Raw genomic sequence first — 25012 nt, 5'->3', positions numbered from 1 at the left:
TCACAAAGTCTGCCTTTTCAGTTTTGGTTTAATTCTTAGTCAAAGTTTTTGCTTAAATCTGCTTAATATTGGGATTTTTGACATGTCATGATAAGGTTCTTTTCAATTTATAATTACATTCTCTATCTAATCATGGATGGTTAGAACTTTAAAGTGTAGGACTGACTTTTGTTCCTCAATTAGAGAGAAGAGATTTGCACAAATATGCCCAGAGGAGCAAAAACACTGCCTTATATTGTAATATAAAGCCAATATTTTGTATTTAAATTCTTTATAAGAAAACTTTGAAAGATTAGGGATATGGATTTATGAGAAAGGTGTCTTAAAGGAAAAAGAGGGAAAATGGATTTGATGGGAAAACTTCTCACATTTTTATAAGATAAAATCTTGTTCTACTCCATGTATTTTCTAAGCAAGTATCTTGAAAAACAGTGTTTTTAAGTATTAGGAAACTGGGATATACATTATAGAAAATGCCATCAAAATATTTTTGTGGGTGATTACATATATACACATTCATAAACATGTTTTTTTCATACTTTCACAAATATACATACACATACAGAAATATATGCACACATGAGCAAACACAGATACTCAGATTTAGGATGGACTGTCATAGGACTTGGCAGTGTTCATTAATCTTTGTTTGGCAGGGTTAGTGAGAGGGCTGTATTTTTTCATAAGGAATTACTTTTTTATTTGGTTAGAAAATGAAATTGTTACAAAATTATGGGCAGAAGACCTAAAGAGACATTTCTCCAAAGAAGACATACAGATGGCCAACAAGTACATGAAAAGATGCTTAGCATCACTAATTACTAGAGAAATTCAAGTCAAAACTACAATGATGTATCACCTCACACCCATCAGAATGGCCATAATTAGAAAATCTACTAACATTAAATGCTGGAAAGGATGTGGAGACAAAGGAACCCTCTTGCATTGTTGGTAGGGATGTAAATTGATACAGGCACTTTGGAGAATAGTATGGAGGTTCCTTAAAAACCTAAAAATAGAACTACCATATGGCCAACCAACCCCACAATTGGGCATATACCCAGAGAAAACCATAGTTCAAAAACACACATGCACCCCAATGTTCATTGTTGTCCTATTTACAATAATCAGGGCATGCTGCTTCTGCTGCTGCTAAGTTGCTCCAGTCGTGTCCGACTCTGTGCGACCCCATAGACGGTAGCCCACCAGGCTCCCCTGTCCTTGGGATTCTCCAGGCAAGAGTACTGGAGTGGGTTGCCATTGCCTTCTCCAAATCAGGGCATAGAAGCAACCTAAGTTCAAGGAGATCCAACCAGTCCATTCTAAAGGAGATCAGCCCTGGGGTTTCTTTGGAAGGAATGATGCTGAAGCTGAAACTCCAGTACTTTGGCCACCTCATGCGAAGAGTTGACTCATTGGAAAAGACTCTGATGCTGGGAGGGATTGGGGGCAAGAGGAGAAGGGGACGACAGAGGATGAGATGGCTGTATGGCATCACTGACTCAATGGACATGAGTCTGAGTGAACTCCTGGAGTTGGTAATGGACAGGGAGGCCTGGTGTGCTGCGATTCATGGGATTGCAAAGAGTTGGACATGACTGAGCGACTAATCTGATGAGCTACCCTATATATTTCTTTCCTCTGATCTCAATTTAAGGTGTTGTTGGATATTTAGCTAAGATAGCTAAGACCTGTGTCTCACTTTGTGCTTCACTTTACTACAATTTTATGATTCTCTCTACTAGGTAAGTACATATACTCAGCACACCATAATACTTATGATATTCTTTAAGTGCCTCTGCCTAGTACATCCATTCTGACTCCTCTGACAATTCTCCATCAAATTTGTTTAGAAGTCAGCTAAAGCTTCAATATAAAACTATTGGAAATTTAAATAAATTTAATCATTAAACAAATGAAATATGAACTAAATAAGGTAAAGGGTCAACTTCAGAAACTAACAGGTCAAGAAGCATAGATGAAAAAAATGCCAAAAATATAAAAAATCAATTAAATGAACCAAAATAATTTACATGAAAAACAAGAAATTTACAGCAATAAGCAAGACAAAGAATGTTGTCTTAACAAATAAGCATATGAAATTAAAATGTTCAACATCATATGTTATTAGTGAACTACAGGTTAGATAAATGAGATATAAGTGCACAGCTACTAAAATGAGATACAACTACACATCTAGTAGAAGCAGCTACAGTACATCTATACTATGGAATATTACTCAGTGACAAAAAGAAGTGAGTTATCAAGATACAAAATGACATTTAGAAAACTTAAATGCATATAGTTAAGTTAAATAAGCCAGCTGAAAAGCTACATGTATGATTTCAGATATATGATGCTAAGGAAAAATTGACAGAGACAGTAAAAATATCAGTGGCCACATGGTTATGAGAAGGAAGAATAAGTAGGAAGAGTTCAAGGGATTTTGGTGGCAGTGAAATTATTCTATATGATACTGCAATGATGGATATGATATTATAATGGTCACACATACTGATATAATGCATATGCACTGGCATATATTGACATTAAATATTGGTCAAAACTCAGAATTGTACAATGAGTGAAAGTGGACCTATGGTCTTTCAGATCAGATCAGATCAGATCAGTTCAGTCGCTCAGTTGTGTCCGACTCTTTGCGACCCTATGAATCGCAGCACGCCAGGCCTCCCTGTCCATCACCAACTCCCGGAGTTCACCCAGACTCACGTCCATCGAGTCAGTGATGCCATCCAGCCATCTCATCCTCTGTCGTCCCCTTCTCCTCTTGCTCCCAATCCCTCCCAGCATCAGAGTCTTTTCCAATGAGTCAACTCTTCACATAAGGTGGCCAAAGTACTGGAGTTTCAGCTTCAGCATCATTCCTTCCAAAGAAATCCCAGGGCTGTTCTCCTTCAGAATAGACTGGTTGGATCTCCTTGCAGTCCAAGGGACTCTCAAGAGTCTTCTGCAACACCACAGTTCAAAAGCATCAATTCTTCGGTGCTCAGCCTTCTTCACAGTCCAACTCTCACATCCATACATGACCACAGGAAAAACCATAGCCTTGACTAGACGAACCTTTGTTGGCAAAGTAATGTATCTGCTTTTGAATATGCTATCTAGGTTGGTCATAACTTTACTTCCAAGGATTTAAGCATCTTTTAATTTCATGGCTGCAGTCACCATCTGCAGTGATTTTGGAGCCCCAAAAAATAAAGTCTGACACTGTTTCCACTGTTTCCCCATCTATTTCCCATGAAGTGATGGGACCAGATGCCATGATCTTCATTTTCTGAATGTTAAGCTTTAAGCCAACTTTTTCACTCTCCACTTTCACTTTCATCAAGAGGCTTTTGAGTTCCTCTTCACTTTCTGCCATAAGGGTGGTGTCATCTGCATATCTGAGGTTATTGATATTTCTCCCGGAAATCTTGATTCCAGCTTGTATTAGATGATATTACTATATAATATATCAACAGTTGTTAATCAGTTGTAACAAATGTGTATGAGAGGAGATGGAAAATACTTTGTATTTTTGGATCAATTTTTTTGTAAACCTAAAATGGCTTTAAAAAATAGAGTTATCAATTAAAAAAAAATCACTGGAGCCTATTATACAGAGTGAAGTAAGTCAGAAAGAAAAACACCAGTACAGTGTATTAACACATATATATGGAATTTAGAAAGATGGTAACGATGACCCTATATGTGAGACAGCAAAAGAGACACATGTAAAGAATAGACTTTTGGACTCTGTGGGAGAAGGCGAGAGTGGGATGATTTGAGAGAATAGCATTGAAACATGTATATTATCTTATGTGAAACAGATCGCCAGTCCAGGTTCAATGTGTGAGACAAGGTGCTCTGGCTGGTGCACTGGGATGACTCAGAGGGATGGGATGGGGAGGGAGGTGGGAGGGGGGTTCAGGATGGGGGACACATGTACACCCATGGCTGATTCATGTCAATGTATGGCAAAAACCACTACAATATTGTAAAGTAATTAGCCTCCAATTAAAATGAATAAATTAATTTTAAAAATAATACAATGCTTTTCTCTTCATAAAACTTTATATTCTAATGCAAGCAATGCAAATAAACTGCAAAATAAAAATTTTGACATAAAAAAATCCTGTTTTGAGAAAAAGTGTATAAAAGTACCCTTCTCAAGACTAAAAATTAAATCATGGAAAGGCCATAAATAAATAAGAATCTGAAAGAAAATGAATATATTTGAATCACTATGCTAGACAACTGAAACTGACACAACATTTTAAATCCACTCTACTCCAATAAAATTAATAAAAAAATAGAAATGATTTTAAATATCAAAATAGAACACACTTAAGGATATGCAGATGACCAACTTTTAATCATTTTTATATAGAAACCTAGATGAAATATATGCTTTTCTGGAAAATAAAAGTAACTCAAGAAAAGTGAATAAAATAAAAGCATTTAGAGATATCAGCCTTGAAGGAGGAAATAATTGCTGCCAATACATAAGTAGTCAGAAATTTAAAAATTAAGGAAATCTACGTTGCTCATTTTGAGCTTTAATGACATTGTTATCAGAAATGGAACAGCGAATAAGATTGTCAATAAGATTGTTTATACCATTTTTTTTCAGATTCCAAATATATATGTTAATATATAAAATCTGTTTTCTTTTTCTTAATTACTTCACTCTGTATGGCAGTAGTGACACAGATATAGAGAACAAATGTATGGATACTAATGGGGAAAGAGGAGGGTGAGATGAATTGGGAGATTGGGATTGATATATATAGATACACTATTTATACTATGTATAAAATAGTTAACTAATGAGAACCTACTGTATAGCACAGGGTATTCTCCTCAGTATTCTGTGGTGACCTAAATGGGAAGGAAACCAAAAAAAGGGGAATATATGTGTACATATAGCTGATTAACTTGGATGTATAGTAGAAACTAACAACAGTGTAAACCAACTATACTCCAATATATATTTAAAAAAATAAAACCACAGTAAAAGATTTATAATAAAATCTTGCTTATTTGGCCAAGTTACTGAATAAAATATTTTTTACTTCTAAAAACAAACACACAAAATAAGAAATGGAATAGCAAAAATTCAGTAAAACAAAACAAAACAAAACAGAATATTTACTTAATAAAAGACCAAGTAAAGTAGAAACAAAATACATCTTTATAATCAGATGGAAGTATCTCCTTGAAATAAGAGATTATAAGTTTTAAAGTTTCATTTCAGACATTAAATTAAAGAACAAGGAAAGGAAAGCTTCTATTCAATATCATATTTGAAGTCAACAGATTTATAAAAGCATCAGAAAAACAAATAGAAAAAAATGTATAAAATTGGAAAGTGTCAAAATTTATATGACTGGGAATTTAACTGATATATTTCATGAAAAGAATATTGTCAGTCTAAAATTACCATTGATTTGGGTAATTATTTTTTGGAGAAAAATTGACCAAAATCTGATCTTCATGAAAGTTTTCCATCCAAATGCAAAACACCTTGTTACTGTGAAGTAAGCAGGTAAATAAAACCTAAAGGGCTAAGAACATAAAACATTCTGATTTGGTAGAATCTCTAGGTTCTCAAGAGAATGAAAAAAAAAAATTCCACCTAGAGGGACCCAATATCAACCCAGGTCTCAAGGAAATCTCATATCTCAGATTAATATGAAATGGCAATACAAAACAAAAATAAGAAAAGATGACATCATGAGCAAGAGAAGAAAAAACACACATCAGACTAAGATGCTCAAAAATTTCAGGTGTTATACCCAATAGAAAATGAGAATAATATAATTACATAAGTAAGTGAAATTTTGGAAAAATTAATAGAGGTAAAAATATTATAACAAAATAACAGATTTTTTTTTAAATGGAATTTCTGGAAATGAAAATATTAAGAAATGTTAAATAAAAATAGTAGAATTTCAACAGGGAGAGAGGCAAGGGAATGAGATTCTATGAGGAGAAGTGAAAAGGGAAGAACTAAAGGTAAGTAAGAATATCCTAAGACAAATAATAATTAAACATGAAAAAAAAAAGGACAGATATTTTAGCCAACATCATAAAAATGAGGTATCCCTAGAGAATCTGAAATCTCTGGAGAACTGTATGTAACCATAGCAATAGCTAACAGCAAACCCCAGCTAATTCCTTGCTACATTAACATGAAGAGGCCAGGTAGAAGGGAAGTTCATCTTCAAGCATTAAAAATAATTCGGTATCCATTGTTCTATACAATATGTTCAATTAACAATAAGAGATTAGGAGACTTAGAGAAAGTAAATAATAAGCACAGTCTGAAGAGACTAAGCAGTCACGAGAACCAGACTCAGATATTACACAGGTGTTTGAATTATCAGATAAGAAACTTAAGATAGCTGATAAGTTAGCATGTCAAAAGCTCTAATGGAAAAGGTACAAAATATAAAAGTTAAAAGAGGTAATTTCAGCAAAATAGATGCAAGTTGTAACACTTTTTAAAAATTCTAGATATTAAAGAATAAAAATATGAAGAGTATTTTTGATGAGCTTACCTGGACATTACAAAAAGTTGAAAAAAGATTCAGTAAACTTGAAAATATATCAAGAGAAATTATAAAAATTTAATTGCAGTAAGACAAGCAACTTAAAAAGAGAATATCCAATATTTGTGAGACAATATTAATCCATTTAAATTATACAAAATTTGAATCCATTCAAAGAAGAAACAAGAGGACAGAAACTATTTGAAGAAATTATGGTTGAAAAATTTCCAAAATTAATGACAGATACTAAATTACAAGTCTTAAACCCGGAGAAAAATAATTATTAAGAAAATAACTTTGAAAACAGAAAATAACAAAACATGACATAATTTAATTCAACCATATCAGTAACACTTTAAACATATTTTAAAAACACCAGATACAAAGCAGATTTTCAGACTGGATAAAAAGAGTCAATGATATGCTATTCACTGGTCACAAGAAGTCAACATTAGATGTGTTTGTGTGTGTAAGTTGCTTCAATCATGTCCGACTGAGAGATCTGAGAGAGATATAAGAGAGATCTGAGAATAAACAAACCCACAATTTTAGTTTGAAGCTCCAGAAGTTTTCTCTCAGTAACTCATACACCAGTAAGTAAAAAATCAGTAAGGCTATAGTTGACCAGAGCATAGCTAAAAACCAAATTATTAAGACATTGCAGTTTCATTGAAAGGATAGACACAGATCAATAGAACAGAATAAAAAGTCATAAAAAGACCATTTTTGACGAATGTTCAAAGGTATTTCAGTGGAGAAAATATAGTCCTTTCAATAAATGGTGTTGTAACAACTGCACATTCACAGGAAAGAAAAAGGAACCTTATCACATTTCTTATACAAACAGACATACACCAATAGATCAGAGTATAGTGTAAGTTATGAATCCCTAATAATTCTAGATAAAAACAGGAGAATTTATGTAACCTTGGGTTTGGCGATGAATTTATAGATATGACATCAAAACTTTTTAATTAAAATGTTTTTTTGAGAAATATACTGTTGAGAGAATAAAAAAACCAGCCATAGATTGTCAGATGGCATTTTAAAGCATATTTATGCAAAGGTACTTGAATCAAGAACATGTAAAGAACTCTTGGAACTGTAAAGTATAAACAATGCAATCAAAATTGGGCAAAATATCTGACTAGTGATCCCATAATGAAATGTACACTGTGACCAGTGATGTAAATGTATTACAAATGTTTAACACAAATGAAGGAAGTAGGTGGAGAACTGATCTAAGTAACTTTGAAAAGCAGTGATTTTCTTAATACTGTAAGGCTAAACAAAAAACTGTATGTAGACCCTGTAACTCTACTTCTCATGGGACATATGGCTTAACAATTCTTAAATGGCTTTACATGGATCCTATGAACAAATAACTATAGTGCAGATAATGAGGACCAAGTGTCCCACTGCCAGAGTCAGAAGCTACAAAATAAGCAAGGGAGAAGATCAGAATGAACTCTGATTTGCTGAATCAGAGTTGGAGATATTAGAGGTTTGTATGTGTGTGTGTATGTATACACATACATTGTGTGTATATGTATACACACATACTTGACACACTAGCATCAAGCAACATTAGCATCCTTTTATTGGTTTCTAAAAGCTTTCTCCTTGGAGAGAGTTGTGGAGATGAGGGAAAGTTCAGATATGGCTGGAATCTTGAAATAATAGAAAATAAATAAGAAAAAAGAAAAGATGAAAGCATGTTAAACGGACACAGTAACCAAACTGAAAAAGATGCCAAAGTCTAAGCAGAAATCATTATAGCATATATATGTATATGTAAAATCAGAAACATACATACAGGGAATGGAATGAATACATAGTCCTTAGGAAAATCCTTATAGAAATAAAGAAATAGAAAATCACCATTTAAATACCACAATAATTGCAGAGAAAAAATCAACTGCCAAAAATAATGGGTAAATTTGGGATTGCAATGAAAACTGACCTTTTCCAGTCCTGTGGCCACAGCTGAGTTTTCCGAATTTGCTGGCACGTTGAGTGCAGCACTTTAACAGCATCATCATTTAGTATTTGAAATAGCTCTGCTGGAATTAATTCATCTCCACTACCTTTGTTCATAATCAGGCTTCCTAAGGTCCACTTTGGAGAAGGTTATGGCACCCCACTCCAGTACTCTTGCCTGGAAAACCCCATGGATGGAGGAGCCTGGTGGGCTGCAGTCCATGGAGTCGCTGAGGGTCGGACACGACTGAGAGACTTCACTTTCACTTTTCAGTTTCATGCATTGGAGAAGAAAATGGCAACCCACTCCAGTGATCTTGCCTAGAGAATCCCAAGGACGGCGGAGCCTGGTGGGCTGCCGTCTATGGGGTTGCACAGAGTCGGACACGACTGAAGTGACTTAGCAGCAGCAGCAGCAAAGTCCACTTGATTTTGCACTCCAGGATGTCCAGTTCTAGGTGAGTGACAACACCATCATGATTATCCTGGTCATTAAGACCTTTTTAAAAATATTGTTCTCTGGTGTTAGATAAGACTCTTGAGAGTCCCTTGGACTGCAAGGAGATCCAACCTGTCAATCCTAAAGGAAATCAGTCCTGAATATTCATTGGAAGGACTGATGCTGAAACTCCAATACTTTGGCCACCAGATGCGAAGAACTGACTCATATGAAAAGACCCTGATGCTGGGAAAGATGGAAGGCAGGAGGAGAAAGGGATAACAGAGGATGAGATGGTTGGATGGCATCACCAAGGTGATGGACATGAGTTTGAGTAGGCTCCAGGAGTTGGTGATGGACAGGGAAGCCTGGCGTGCTGCAGTCCATGGGGTCACAAAGAGCTGGACATGACTGAACAACTGAACTGAACTGAACTGTGTATTCCTATTACCTCTTCTTAATCTCTTCTGCTTGTTAGATCCTTTCCATTTCTGTCCTTTATCATGTCCATCCTTGCATAAAATATTCCTTTGATAACTCCAATTTTCTGGATGAGATCTCTAGTCTTTCCTTTTTCCTCTGCTTCTTTGTATTTTTCATTTAAGAGAGCCTTTTTCTCTCTTTTTGCTATTCTCTGGAACTCTGCATTCAGTTGGGTATATCTTTCCTTTTTTCTACACTTTTCACATCTCTTCTTCCCCTGCTCTTTGTAAAGCCTCCTCAGACAACCAGTTTGCCTTCTTGCATTTATTTTTCTTTGGGATAGTTTGTGTTGCTGCCTCCTGTGCAATGTTAGGAAAGTCTGTTCATAGTTCTGGCACTCTGTCTACCAGATCTAATCCCTTGAATCTATTTGTCACTTCCACTGCATACTCGTAAGGGATTTGATTTAGGTCACACCTAAATGGCCTAGTTTTTCCTACTTTCTTCAATTTAAGCCTGAATTTTGCAATAAAGTGTTCGTGATCTGAGCCACAATTAGCCCCAGGTCTTATTTTTGCTGATGATATAGAGCCTCTCCATCTTTGCCTGCAAGGAAAACAATCAATCTGATTTTGGTATTGACCAACTGGTGTTATCTATTTGTAAAGTCTTCTCTTGGGTTGTTGGAAAAGGGTGTTTTCTATGACCAGTGGCTTCTTTTGCCAAAACTCTGTTAGCCTTTGCCCTACTTCATTTGGTACTGCAAGACCAAACTTGCTTGTTATTCCCTGTATCTCTTGACTTCCTACTTTTGCATTCTAATCCCCTATGATGAAAAAGAACTCTTTTTTGTTGTGAGGTCTAGGAAATGTTGTAGGTCTTCATACAACTGGTCAACTTCAGCTTCTTCAGCATCAGTGGTTAGGGCATAGACTTGAATTACTGGGATGCTAAATCATTACAGTAATTTTTGCCTTGGGAACAAACTTAGATCATTTTGTCATTTTTGAGGCTGCACCTAAGTCCTGTATTTCAGACTCTTTTGTTAACCATGTGGGGTACTCCATTTCTTCTAAGGGAATTTTACCCACAGTAGTAGATATAATAGTCATCTGATGTAAATTCACCCATCACCGCATATTTAAGATCACTGATTTCTCTGATATTGATGTTCAGTCTTGTCATCTCCTGTTTGCCTACATCCAATTTACCTTAATTCATGAACTTAATATTCCAGTTTTCTATGCAATATTGTTCTTTACAACCTTTGCTTTCAGACTTTACTTTAACTATCAGACTTTACTTTCACCACCAGACACATCCATAACTGAGCATCATTTCCACTTTGGTCCAGGCTTTCATCTTTCTGGAGTTATTAGTAATTGTCTTCCTCTCTTCCCAGTAGCATATTTTTCACCTTCCAAATAATATAGGGACTCATCTTCTGATGTCATATCTTTTTGCCTTTTCATATTGTTCCTGGGGTTCTCCAGGCAAGAATACTGGAACAGGTGCCATTTCCTTCTCCAGTGGACCACATTTTTCAGAATTCTTCACTATGACCCATCCATCTTGGGTGGCCCTGCAGGGTGTGGCTCATAGATTCATTGAGTTACACAAGTCCCTTTGCCATTACAAGGCTGCGATCCATGAAGTGGCCACAGTGGCAGACATCACCTTAATCAAGTGATCACATTTAACATCCTGAATAATGCCATGTTAATATCATATTTCTTCTGATATTAAAAGGAAAGCATTTCACTTCTGTGGTAGTCTTCCTTAATATCCATGAGAAACATCATATATACTAAAAGTGAGAGGTAATCTGTATGTATCAATGTCATGAAAAGCAAAGAAAAAATAAGAAATTGTAAAATTAGAGGTTACTAAGTAGACATAATCATTAAATGCAAAGTGGTATTCTCTGTGAGATCCTAAACCAGAAAAAAGGATATTAGCATAAAAACTTGTAAAATCTGAATAAGTCTGTGTTAGTTAACACACTTTATAAATTTTAACTTCTCAGATTTTTAACACATGTATATTGATTTTATTGTTGTTGTTTAGTCACTAAGTCATGTCTAACTCTTTTGTGACCCTATGAATTATAGCCCACCAGACTCCTCTGTCTATGGGATTTCCCAGGCAAAAGTATTAGAATGGGTTGTCATTTCCTTCTCCAGCGAATATTCTGGACCGAGGGGCCGAACCTGTGTCTCCTGCATTGGCAGGCAAATTCTTTACCAGTGAGCGACCAGGGAAGCTCACATATTGGTTAGGTAAGATGTTAATATTTGTGGAAACTGAGGGGAGAGGTTATGGGAACTTTGTGTACTATCTTTTCAAATCTGTAAATCTAAAATTATTTCAAGATAAAAATAAATATAATAAATTTGTAAATGTTTTCCCTACTCTGAAGTGTTTTTCTTTTAGTAACTTATCTTGGGTGATGTTTCTTTATAGAAAGATTTATATCTGTTGATTTGTTTTATTCAGTGGTTATTGGATGACTGTTTCTATTGGTTTTCTTTTGAGTCAGTTTTGATATTTTTGTCTGAAAATGTGTTTGGTTTCAAGTTTATTGGACTAGTACTATTTATTATACTATTTCATTCCTTTTTAAATTCTACTAGTGCCTGTTATTTATGTGTTTGCATTGTGTTTGTTCAGTCTCACCAGAAATGTCTATTTTGTTATATTTTAAAACACACACATATAGGGGAGTATTTAACTGTTTGGTGTCTGTAACATTGTTTTCCATTTAATTAGCTTTTTTTAAAAAAATTATATTTTCTTTACACTCTCTTGAGAGTTCTTTTTCTTTCTTTTAACATTCATACTTGTATTATTGTTTTAACCTAATTTAAGAATAAACATTTAGTGATGTGTATTGCCACATATGTACTAATTTGTATAGTAATTCTATTCTACAATTTTAGGATAAATACAGGTTGTAAACATTTTGCTATCTTCATTATTATTTTCTTGATCATTAAGTTTTTTCTAACATATTTGTGGCTCAGATGGTAAAGCATCTGCCTACAGTGTGGGATACCTGGATTCTATCCTTGGATTGGGAAGATCCCCTGGAGAAGGAAATGGCAACGCACTCCAGTACTCTTGCCTGGAAAATCCCATGGACGGAGGAGCCTGGTAGGCTACAGTCCATGGGGTCGCAAAGAGTTGGACATAGCTGAGCGACTTCCCTCACTTTCCTATTTTCTAAATATATGTGATTTTTCTGTTTAGCATTTTGTTATTGATTTCTAAGTGCGTTGTGGCAATAAACATGATTCTTATTACATCAGTTATTCTAAATTTGTTGAAACTTACTTCACAACCAAGTTTGTAGTTATTGTGTATAAATTTTCCATATATACTTAAGAAGTGTGTGTTTTCTGTGCTTACTGGGTGTGCTGGTCTATATCTGCCCATTAGATCAATCTTGCTAATGTGTAGTTCAAATCCTCTACATCCTTTCTGATTGATCTATTAGCTACTGTGAGTACTGTGTCAAAATCTCCTGCCATTATGGTATACTTTTAAAATTTCTTCTAATTCTTCTATTAATATATTTTGACTCTCAGTTACTACAGTCATAGATGTCTAGAAAATTTTTCTTACTTGGTGAATTGGTGATATTTCCATTATCTATGAATTGTTTTACTTCTTTGCCTATGTGTGAATATTGGCTGATAGTATTGCTGCACTTTTTCCCCCTCTTTTAACTTTCTCTCTCTCTTTCCATTGATAATTTGTGAATGTATTTTTAAAATTGCATTTAAGTTGATACTCATTGCATTTCAAACTGTAAAACATTCAGTCTATTTTGAAAAAGGCTGTTTAAAGCCATTTATTTGTATTCATTTATTCCAAAATTTCTATATTACTATATTACTCTTTCTAACCACTAGTGTTTTTTTTTTTAATTTTTTAGACTGATTCGTTAGCTTCAAAATTTTGAAAGCTATGTGCTATATTTATTAAATGTTGGTGGTAGAAAATTGAAAAGTTCTTTAACTTAAAATCTAAAACTGACAAATATCATCTTTAGAAATACAAGGTCTTTAGCACATATCACTGCACTCTCAACACATATGTAATCTAAGTACTATAATTAAATATGTAAAATTTTATTCTGTATGGGTTCATTATTATTTTAGCTTGGCCAATGTTTGTTTCAAATATACCTGTATTTAATTAATTAATTTTTCTGATCTTTCTTTTTTAACTCATGACTTTCCATGCACAATTTGTTCCTTTTAGCACAAAGTATGTCCTTTAGAATTTCTTTTTTAAATTTTGTTTGTATGTGTGCTGTGCTGTGCTTAGTAACTCAGTCGTGTCTGACTCTTTGCGACCCCATGGACTGTAGCCCTCCAGATTTCTCTGTCCATGACGATTCTCCAGGCAAGAATACTGGAGTGGGTTGCCTTGTTCCTCTCTAGGGGATCTTCCTAACCCAGGAATCAAACTGGGGTCTCCTGCATTGCAGGTGAATTCTTTACCAGCTAAGCTAAGTGTCCTAATTTCTCCCTGGTGCTTAAAACATAGTTTAATTTCACATATATTCTAGGTTGACAGCTATATTCTCTTCAATAAACTGAAAAGAAATTTCCCAAAGTCTACTAAATTCAATTGTTTTCCTTAAAAAAAGAAACCAAAAAACAAAACTCTTAGTTTAATTATCTGGAGAAGGAAATGGCAACCCATTCCAGTATTCTTGCCTGGATAATCCCAGGGACAGAGGAGCCTGGGGGGCTGCCGTCTATCGGGTCACACAGAGTCGGACACGACTGAAACGAGTTAGCAGCAGCAGCAGCAGCAGTTTAATTATCATTGCTTTCAATGTTCTCTACCCTTTTCCACTGGCTGTTTTTGAGACAGTCTCTTTTGGAGGCTTCTATTTTATATTTAAAGGTGTGGATTTCAGAATTTTTATTGATCTTGTTTGGCATGATTTTGTGTTCATAAACTATGCTTTTGGCATATAGTAATTATTTTTCAGTATTATTTATTAAAAGCACCTTCCTTTCTCCATCTTGTTGCCTTTGGATGTTTCTCAAAATCAGTTTATTGTGTGTATGTGTGTGTGTTTGTGGACTATTTCTGGCTTTTCATTCTGATTAATTTATATATCTATCCTTTGTCAATATCACACTGTATTTATTAATACAACTTTGTATATGCCTTAAAATCAGGTTATGAGCATACTTAAACTTTGCTCCTCCTTTTCAAAATTGTTTGGCTGCTCAAATTCCTTTGCTATTATATACACAAGATGGTAGCAATAACCCTGTGTACGAGACAGCAAAAGAGACACTGATGTATAGAACAGTCTTATGGACTCTGAGAGAGAGGGAGAGGGTGGGAAGATTTGGGAGAATGGCATTGAAACATGTAAAATATCATGTATGAAACGAGTTGCCAGTCCAGGTTCGATGCATGATACTGGATGCTTGGGGCTGGTGCACTGGGACGACCCAGAGGGATGGTGTGGGGAGGGAGGAGGGAGGAGGGTTCAGGATGGGGAACACATGTATACCTGTGGTGGATTCATTTTGATATTTGGCAAAACTAATACAATTATGTAAAGTTTAAAAAATAAAATAAAATTAAAAAAAATTTGCTTTTCCACATCTAAAAGAAAATTGCTGAGACTTTGACTGGGATTATATTGAATATATAAATCAAGTAGGAGAGAACTAACATCTTAGCAATTGTGTATATTGGTCTATGAATTACAGCTACATGAATGCTATATTATACAGTTTATTTAGATTTTCTCTAATTAGCCTTCAGTGTTTTGTATTTATCTCTCTACTGATTCTACCAATATTTTCTATATTTATAACAAACTATTTAATTGTTATAAATGTCTCTAGGTTTAATATTAATTACTCTTTTATTTTTCATTTCCTAATGTTGGTTATTTTGTGAACTCTGTTTTTAAGTCTGGCTTCAAATTTGTGAATTTCTTTCTCAAGATTGTTTGGCTATTCAGAGTCCTTTCTGTTTCCATACAAATTTTTATATTATTTGCTCTAGTTCTGTGAGAAATGCCATTGATATTTGGATAGAGATTGCATTGAGTCTGGAGATTTCCTTGAATAATATGGCCATTTTAACAATATAAATTCTTCCAATCCAAAAATACAGTATATATTTCCATCTGTGTGTCATATCCAATTTCTTTTATCAGTGTCAAATATTAATAGTTTTTGATTATCAGTCTTTTACCTCCTTAGGTATATAGATTCTTAGATATTTTATTCTTTTTGATTCAATGGTAAGTAGGATTATTTCCTTAATTTCTCTCTTTGATAGTTATTTGTTAATGAATAGAAATGCAACAGATTTTTTTAAACTTTTTATTTTGTATTGGAGTATAGCCACTTAAGAATGTTGTAATAGTTTTGGGTGGACAACAAAGGAACTCAGCCATACATGAGCATGTATCCATTCTCCCTCTAACTCCCCTCTACCACATAACATTGGTATGTTATGGTAACATTGGTATGTTATGTGGTAACATAACATCCAGTCTACCACCTAATGCTGAGTGGAGTTGCCTATGCTATACAGTAGGAACTGTTGGTTATCAAGTTTAAGTATAGTAGTGTGCACATGTCGATCCCAAACTCCATAACTATCCCCCCACCACCGCCCCTTAGGCAACCATAAATTCATTCTCTAAATCTGTGAGTCTGTTTCTGTTTTGTAAATAAGTTCATTTGTATCATTTCTTTGTAGGTTAAAGATATAAGGGATGCCATATGATACTTTGCCTTCTCTGACTCATTCCATTCAGTATGACCATTATTTCATATTTGTTTTTTCTCATTCTTTTCTTTTCCTTCTTTTGGGATTGTAATTGCATACACTTTAGTTGGGAGGAGAAGGGGATGACAGAGGATGAGATGGATGGCATCACCGACTCAACAGACATGAGTTTGAGTGAACTCCAGGAGTTGGTGATAGACAGGGAAGCCTGGAGTGCTGCTGTCCATGAGGTCGACGAGTCAGACATGACTGAGAGACTGAATTGACTGACTGACACTTTAGTCTATTGAATGCTCTCATGAAAATTGTGTATATTCTTTTATAATTTTTGTTCTATATTTTAATTTTGATATTCCATTTTTATAATTTCTATTGACCAGTCTTCAAATTCATTAATTCTTTCTTTGTCAGCTGTAACATTGGCACCAAATATGACATGGAAAGTGGAATAAATAAAATTTGTATCAAGCTCATTTATTCATTTCATTCTGTTTTTAAAATAAATGTATGGAACATTTTATTAAGTGCCAAGCTTTGTTGGTTCTTAGTGTTAAAAATGTAATAGTAAATCAAATAGGCAAAATAATCCACACTCAAGGAGCTTAAATTCTACATGGTGTAAGTGTAAATAATTTATTGAAACTAATTTAGTAATATATCTGTGAAAATATATCCAAATGTGTGTATGTGTAGGTATGTATAGTACATATGGTTAACGTTGCTTTATCCCAAGGATACTGAATTAATCAACATTAAAACATCACTTGATGTTGCAATCCACTATATTAACAAATACAACCGATTATCTTACTTATCAGAGAAAGTGTTAGCATCTAACAGTCAATTGTGATTAAAAATAAAATGAAATCTTTTAGAAAATTAGCAATATAAAGAAAATTGATAAAATGAATAAAATTTTAAAAACCTACAATAATAATAAATAAATGATGGATGAACAAAATGAGACTATCAATAAAAGGTAGAAATTATAAAAAGAAATCAAATAGAAATTCTGAAGGTGAAGCATACAATAAATTAGTGTTTTTATGCATTTAGACTTTAAGAAATAAAAGTGAGATACTGCTGTTAAAAAAATTCACTATATCAGTTCAACAGCAGATTTGGGCAGGTAGAAGAAAAACTCAGCAAATTTGAAGAAATTATGCAGAATTTTACAAGAGTTATCCAAAAAAGTCCTTTACAATGAAATGAAAATAGCATGAAACAGTAATGTGAGCCATCTGAAGAAATAAGGGACACTAGTAAAGTTAACAATAGGCAGAAGAAAAGTCAATATTAATGTACTTTTCATTATAACTTCTTTTCTATATGATTTAAAAGGTAAATGCACATAATAGTAATTATAAACCTATGAGTGCACAAAGTATAAAGATGTAGTATGACAAACCTAGACAGCATATTAAAAAGCAGAGACATTACTTGGCCAACAAAGGTCTATCTAGTCAAAGCTATGGTTTTTCTAGTAGTCATGTGTGGATGTGAGAGTTGGACTATAAAGAAAGTTGAGTGCCAAAGAGTTAATGCTTTTGAACTGTTGTGTTGGAGAAGACTCTTGAGAGTCCCTTGGACAGCAAAGAGATCCAACCAGTCTGTCCTAAAGGAAATGAGTCATGGATATTCATTGGAAGGACCAATGCAGAAGCTGAAACTCCAATACTTTGGCCACCTCATGTGAAGAACTGACTCATTTGAAAAGACCTTGATCCTGGAAAGGATTGAAGGTAGGAGGAGAAGGGGACAACAGAGGATGAGATCATTAGATAGCATCACTGATTCAATGGACATGAGTTTGAGTAAATTCTGGGAGTTGGTAATGGACAGGAAGGCCTGGTGTGCTGCAGTCCATGGAGTCGCAGAGTTGGACACGACTGAGCTACTGACCTGAACTGAACTGACTGTGACCAAAATTTGTTTCTTTTAAAAGATCAACAATCCTGACAAACTTTTTGCTAGATTCACTAAAAAATAAACAAAATCCAAATTACTAACTTGAGAAGTGGACTTCCCTGATAGCTCAGTTGGTAAAGAATCCACCTGCAATGCAGGAATCCCTGGTTTGATTCCTGGGTCAGGAAGATCCACTGGAGAAGGGATAGGCTACCCACTCCAGTATTCTTGAGCTTCTCTTGTGGCTCAGCTGGTAAAGAATCTGCCTTCAATGTGGGAGACCTGGGTTCAATCCCTGGGTTGGGAAGATTCCCTGGAGAAGGGAAAGGCTACTCACTCCAGTATTCTGGCCCAGAGAATTCCATGGACTGTATAGTCCATGGGTGTGCAAAGAATCAGACACAACTGAGTGACTTTCACTTTCACTTCAAGTTGAGAAGAATAAAGATATTACTACCTTCCTTACATTGGAGAAGGCAATGGCACCCCACTCCAGTACTCTTGCCTGGAAAATCCCATGGATGGAGGAGCCTGGTAGGCTGCAGTCCATGGGGTCGCTAAGAGTCAGACTCGACTGAGTGACTGCACTTTCACTTTAATCTTTCATGCATTGGTGAAGGAAATGGCAACCCACTCCAGTGTTTTTGCCTGGAGAATCCCAGGGACAGGGGAGCCTGGTGGGCTGCCGTGTATGGGGTCGCACAGAGTCGGACATGAATGAAGCGACTTAGCAGCAGCAGCAACTGACCTTACATAAATATAAAGCTTTGGAAGACAGTAGCAGGAATAATTATAAACCAACAAATTGGATAATCTAGAATAAATAGACAGATTCCTAGAAATATATAAACTACCAAAATTAATTCAAGAAAAACACACATGATTTCATGTTTGTCGATATAATAGGGAAATTCACAGAGATTTAAGATAGATTGAAGGTTACCAGGAACCTAGGGTATGAGGCAATCGTGAGTTATTATTTATTGTTTACAGAGTTTCTGCTGGGGATGATGAAAAACATCTCAAAATAGATTGTGCTGGTGGTTATACAATACGCTATATATACTTGATATCACTGGATTGTGCACTTAAAAATGTGTAAAATGATAAATTTTATGTTATGTACAATTTATGACAGTAGTAGATGAAATATAAATGAATAAAGAAACACATTTAAAAATTGGAAATAGGGTAAGACATCAACAAATTTCTATTTCATCTTTATTAGAGATTTAAATATGAAAGCCCAAACTATAAAACTTTTAAAGGACTATATAAGGCACATTAGGTGCACAAATATCTCTTAAAGATAATATTGAATACTAAACTATAAAACAAAGAAGAGTATGACTTCAATCAAATTAGTAATCATTTTTAAAAACATAGATACTATAGATGAGGCTTTCTAGCCAAGATGATACAACAAAGATAAGATTTATCCTCTCCAAATTAAGTTTATTATAAAGTAATTGGCCTCTAATTAAAATAAATAAACTTAATTTAAAAAAAGTAAATATAATATATAGGATAACAGATCTCAAGTCATTTAGAGCCAGACAACAAAGAACAGTGATGCCTGTGTAATGGGAAATGAATACGGTGGAGTGTATGGTAAGTCAGCATTTTGTCAGGAGAAAATTTACAGGGCACAAAAAGGGAGAGGAGATTCAGGTAGAGTCTGGTGAACCCCCTGAGTTGAGTTGATAGAGTTGACATTTCAGGAAGGACAAGTTCATAAGGCACCATATTAGAGATGTTAAAATTGTACAAAGAGAGCTCCATACCACTGGAGTCTTCAAGTGAGTCCAGTTCAGTTCATACATTTGAAGAAATCTAAGGCGAGGAAAATCACTACTTAAAAATATTGGAGAGAACAGGTCCTGAATTCCATGCAGAACTGTGAATAGGTTTTGTTATTTCCAGCCAGAGAGAAAACTTCATATTTCTCAGGGAAAGAGATTGAATTCTCAATAAAATTTTGTTTCAATAGTGAGACAAAATTAGTTCTGGGGGTAATGGTGCCCTCATCCTGCCTAATATAGCTTAAAAGTAGAATATGAAAGGAGTAACTTAGTTACATCCCAGAAAAAACTTTTAGCAATGTTTATTGGAGAAAAAAAATATTAATGTCTCCCAAAATAAAATGCACATGTCTGGCAAAACAAAAACAAAAACAAAAAAACTACCAAGTATGGAAGAAATTGAATAATATAATACATAAAGAGGAAAAATCAGTCAATACAAACAGGTACAGAAGTGACAGAGATGACAGAATTTGTAGACAGTTATTTATAATTTTATACCTCTATCTGTTATGTTCCAGAAGGTAGAACAAAGAGGAATGATTGATCCTATAAGCAGATATATATGCTGTAAAAAATGACCCAAATCAAATTTCTTTAAAGGAAAACTGTGATGTGTGAAGTTCAAAATACACTGGATGGTATTAATAGCAAATTAGACACTGTAGGAGAAAAGATTAGTGAATTTAAAGACATCGCAATAGAAATTTTCCAAAATGAAATATAGAGATAAAAAGAGAAAAAAAATCAAGAGTAGGAGTGAATTTCAGAGCAAAACTGAGTGGCGTATATATATATATATCTCTCTCTCTCTCTCACATCAATCACATCAATAAAATTGATATTCATAGAACATTCCATCTAACAAGAATTACATCCTTTTCAAACACACATTTACCAAAGTAGCCTATGTTATGGGTATAAATGAAGTTTTAATATATTTAAAGATTTATAGAATTCAACAAAATGGAATGAAATTTGTAATTAATAAAAGAAATATCTGAAAAATAATTAAATATTTAGAAAATATAAAACATATCTAAAATTATAAGGTATTTTAAGCTGAAAGAAAGCATATTGATTTTTAAGTTCAGCTAAAACAGTACCTAAAAGGAAGTATATATCATAAAATATATTTATTTAAAAAGGTCTCAAATCAATGACTTTACCTTCCACCCAAAGGAAATTGAAAAATAACAACAGGTTAAAGCCAAAGAAGGTATAGCTGGGAATTATAAGAAAAATAATAAAGATCAGAGCTGAAATCAATTAAATTGAAAACAGAAAAGAAATAAAGTGTAAACAAAATCTGGTTCTAATGAAAGATCAATAAAATGACAAACTTTTAGTCACATTAATCATGAAAAAAGGGAGAGGCAAAGTATTTATTAATATCAGAAATGACAGCATTATTAACAATTTTATGTCAAATTCTACAATTTAGGAGAAATGGTCAAACTGGCTATAAAGCACAAATGACAAAACATTTACTAAAGAAGAAATATATAATATCAATAGCTTTTATATATTATTTTTGTTTTAGTTAAAAACACTTTGACAAAGAAAAACTCCAAGCTCAGATGGCTTTATTGTGAATTATACCAAACTCTTAAGTAAGCAATTATACAAATGCTACACAAACTTGTAAAAATTGAAAAAGAGGGACTCCTTTCCAGCTGATTCTTTGGGGCCATACCAAAATCAATGACATCAGTAGAAAAGAAAACCACTGGCCAATATGTTTTTAAATATAAATGCAAAAATTATCTACAAATATTTAATAAATTGAATCCAAATAACATAAGAAGCATATTACATCTTGACAAAATGGCACGTATACAAGGAATTTGTACTTTAAAAATAAATCAATGTGTTTTACCATATTAGCCAGCCAAGCACCAAATAAATAAAAAATTAATAAATGCACAAAAAAACCTAGGCAAAATTCACTATCCATTTTTTATTAAAAAAAAAAAAAGCTTTCAACAATTTTCATGAAAGGGAACTTCCTCAACTTGAGATAGTGCATCTGTGAAAATTCTACAACTAACTTCATACATAATTGTGGAAATTGGAATGTTTTCCAGTTAAGAACAGCAACAAGACAAGGTTGCCCACTTTAATCACTTTCAATCAGTATGGTATTTAATATTTTAGCCACTGCAATTAGCAATTGAAATCCAAATTGAAAAAGAAGAAAATTCCTCTATATTTGCAGATGTCATATTTACCTATGTAGAAAATCCCAAAGAGAGGGAATGCCAAAGAATGCTCAAACTACCGCACAATTGCAGTTATCTCACACACTAGTAAAATAATGCTTAAAATTCTCAAAGCCAGGCTTCAGCAACACATGAACCGTGAACTTCCAGATATTCAAGCTGGTTTTAGAAAAGGCAGAGGAACCAGAGATCAAATTGCCAACACCCGCTGGATCATCGAAAAAGCAAGAGAATTCCAGAAAAAACATCTATTTCTGCTTTATTGACTATGCCAAAGCCTTTGACTGTGTGGATCACAACAAACTGTAGAAAATTCTTCAAGAGATGGGAATACCAGACCACCTGACCTGCCTCTTGAGAAATCTGTATGCAGGTCAGGAGCAACAGTTAGAACTGGACATGGAACAACAGACTTGTTCCAAATAGGAAAAGGAGTACGTCAAGGCTGTATATTGTCACCCTGCTTATTTAACCTATATGCAGAGTACATCATGAGAAACGCTGGGCTGGAAGAAGCACAAGCTGGAGTGAAGACTGCTGGGAGAAATATCAATCACCTCAGATATGCAGATGACACCACCCTCATGGCAGAAAGTGAAGAACTAAAAAGCCTCTTAATGAAAGTGAAAGAGGAGAGTGAAAGGATTGGCTTAAAGCTCAACATTCAGAAAATGAAGATCATGGCATCTGGTCCCATCGCTTCATGGCAAATAGATGGGGAAACAATGGAAACAGTGGCTGACTTTATTTTTCTGGGCTCCAAAATCACTGCAGATGGTGACTGCAGCCATGGAATTAAAAGACGCTTACTCCTTGGAAGGAAAGTTATGACCAACCTAGACAGCATATTCAAAAGCAGAGACATTACTTTGCCAACAAAGGTCTGTCTAGTCAAGGCTATGGTTTTTCCAGTGGTCATGTATGGATGTGAGAGTTGGACTATAAAGAAAGCTGAGTGCAGAAGCATTGATGCTTTTGAATTGTCATGTTGAGAAGACTCTTGAGAGTCCCTTGGACTGCAAGGAGATCCAACCAGTCCATCCTAAAGGAGATCAGTCCTGGGTGTTCATTGGAAGGACTGATGTTGAAGCTGAAACTCCAATACTTTGGCCACCTGATGCCAAGAGCTGATTCATTGGAAAAGACCTTAATGCTGGGAAAGATTGAGGGCAGGACGAGAAGGGGACGACAGAGGATGAGATGGTTGGATGGCATCACTGACTCAATGAACATGGGTTTGGGTGGACTCCAGGAGTTGGTGATGGACAGGGGAGGCCTGGCGTGTTGTGGTTTTTGGGGTCACAAAGTTGGACACGACTGAACTGAACTGAACTGAAAATCCTGTGGATTCTACAAAAAATGTTAGTGAAAATTGATTTTAGGAAATTTGTAGTACACAAGATCAATTTATAGAACTCAACTCTAAGTCCATATATTAGCAATGCACAGTCATAAATTAAAATAAAAAGTACTGTTTACAATAGCATCATATCTGAAATGATGAGTGACAAAATGTTTGTAGAACCTATACATTGAAAACTATAAGCCATTTCTAAGAGGAAAATTTAAAACACACAAATAAATAGGAAGTTTCACTATATTCTTGGATCAGAAGACTCAAAATTGGGTTGTTAATTCTTCTCAAACTGATGTAACTATTCAAAGAAAGTCCAGTCAAGTCTGTAAGTTTGTGTCTCCCACGCTTGGCCTGGGGGCAAAGCCAAGAGAGATTTCCCTAACAACAAAGAAGCAAATCTACAAAACTACATGCAGATTCCAGTCAGGACAGTGTTATAAAAAGCCCCTAGGTACACACATAGGATCTATCCTGAAAGGGAAAAACTTACAAAGTGTTCTGAGGTATAAATATTGAAAAGCTTCCTAAAAGGTTAACCCCTTTGCTAGATAACAAGATGTTCTTTTCAAGATTCAACTCAAAGTAAATTGTCTGTGAATGGGAAAGAGGAACCCCAGCCTGACAGAAAAACTTGAAGCGATTTTTTTTGGTCTCTTCAATGTTGCATATATATAAGTAGAAAGCACTTATACCTCTCCATAAAGCCATGCTTATATTATACCCACTTCTACCTTCAGCTGTGATTTACTCTGAATCCTGTCTCACTTGTAAAATACTCTGTCAGTAACACCTCAGTGAAATCTCCTTAAAGTGAAGCATTCTTGCACCTAGGCTGTTGCTCTGAAAGCTGCCATCTGGTCTAATTCAACTCTATTTTAAGCTCTTGAATCACATGACTTAAATCCACATAAGTGTTGATTGTGCATGATTGCCTTTATTGATTCCTGCTTGGACTCAACTTATTTCAGAGTGTCCATCCAACTTTAGCAAGAATTCTTGATTTTTTTTTTTCTTTCTGCTCATTCTCTTACTCTCAAGCTTAATATCGACTCTTTCCCTCTTCTTTTCTAATGCTGTGTCCACAAAGATACTGAGTGGTTAAGTCACATGATAGTTTCCTCAAATTGCAATATGTCTGAATACATCTCTCATTGCCCTGCCCCTCTGGATACAGCTCTACCTCTTAATTGCCTAATAACTGCATCATTGCTATTCTTGCTCTTAGGATTTGAAATAATGACATTGGCTTTTTGGGATTTCTATCAAACCTAGAGCCCTCTCCAGTTCTCCCTTCCTACTTTTCATATCTGCCTTTTGATTGCCCTTCATTTTGCTGCCTCACAGTGTAGCTTTTCTTCCTATAATAGCTGAATATATATGTAGTTGGCCTTCTAACTACACTCTGGGTCAGTGCCAATGACTCGGAATTAGAAACTCCTAGGTGAGTCCCAGGTATCTAGTTTTATTAATAAGTCTTTAGTGATTGTGATCTCAGCCAGTAAAACCACTATTCCTATCCTGTATTTTTAAAGTTTGAATAATTA

The sequence above is a fragment of the Bubalus kerabau genome, chromosome 21, assembly GCF_029407905.1.
Source record: "Bubalus kerabau isolate K-KA32 ecotype Philippines breed swamp buffalo chromosome 21, PCC_UOA_SB_1v2, whole genome shotgun sequence".
In the NCBI taxonomy this organism is placed as follows: Eukaryota; Metazoa; Chordata; class Mammalia; order Artiodactyla; family Bovidae; genus Bubalus; species Bubalus kerabau.
Note: the sequence above shows the minus strand (reverse complement) of the source record.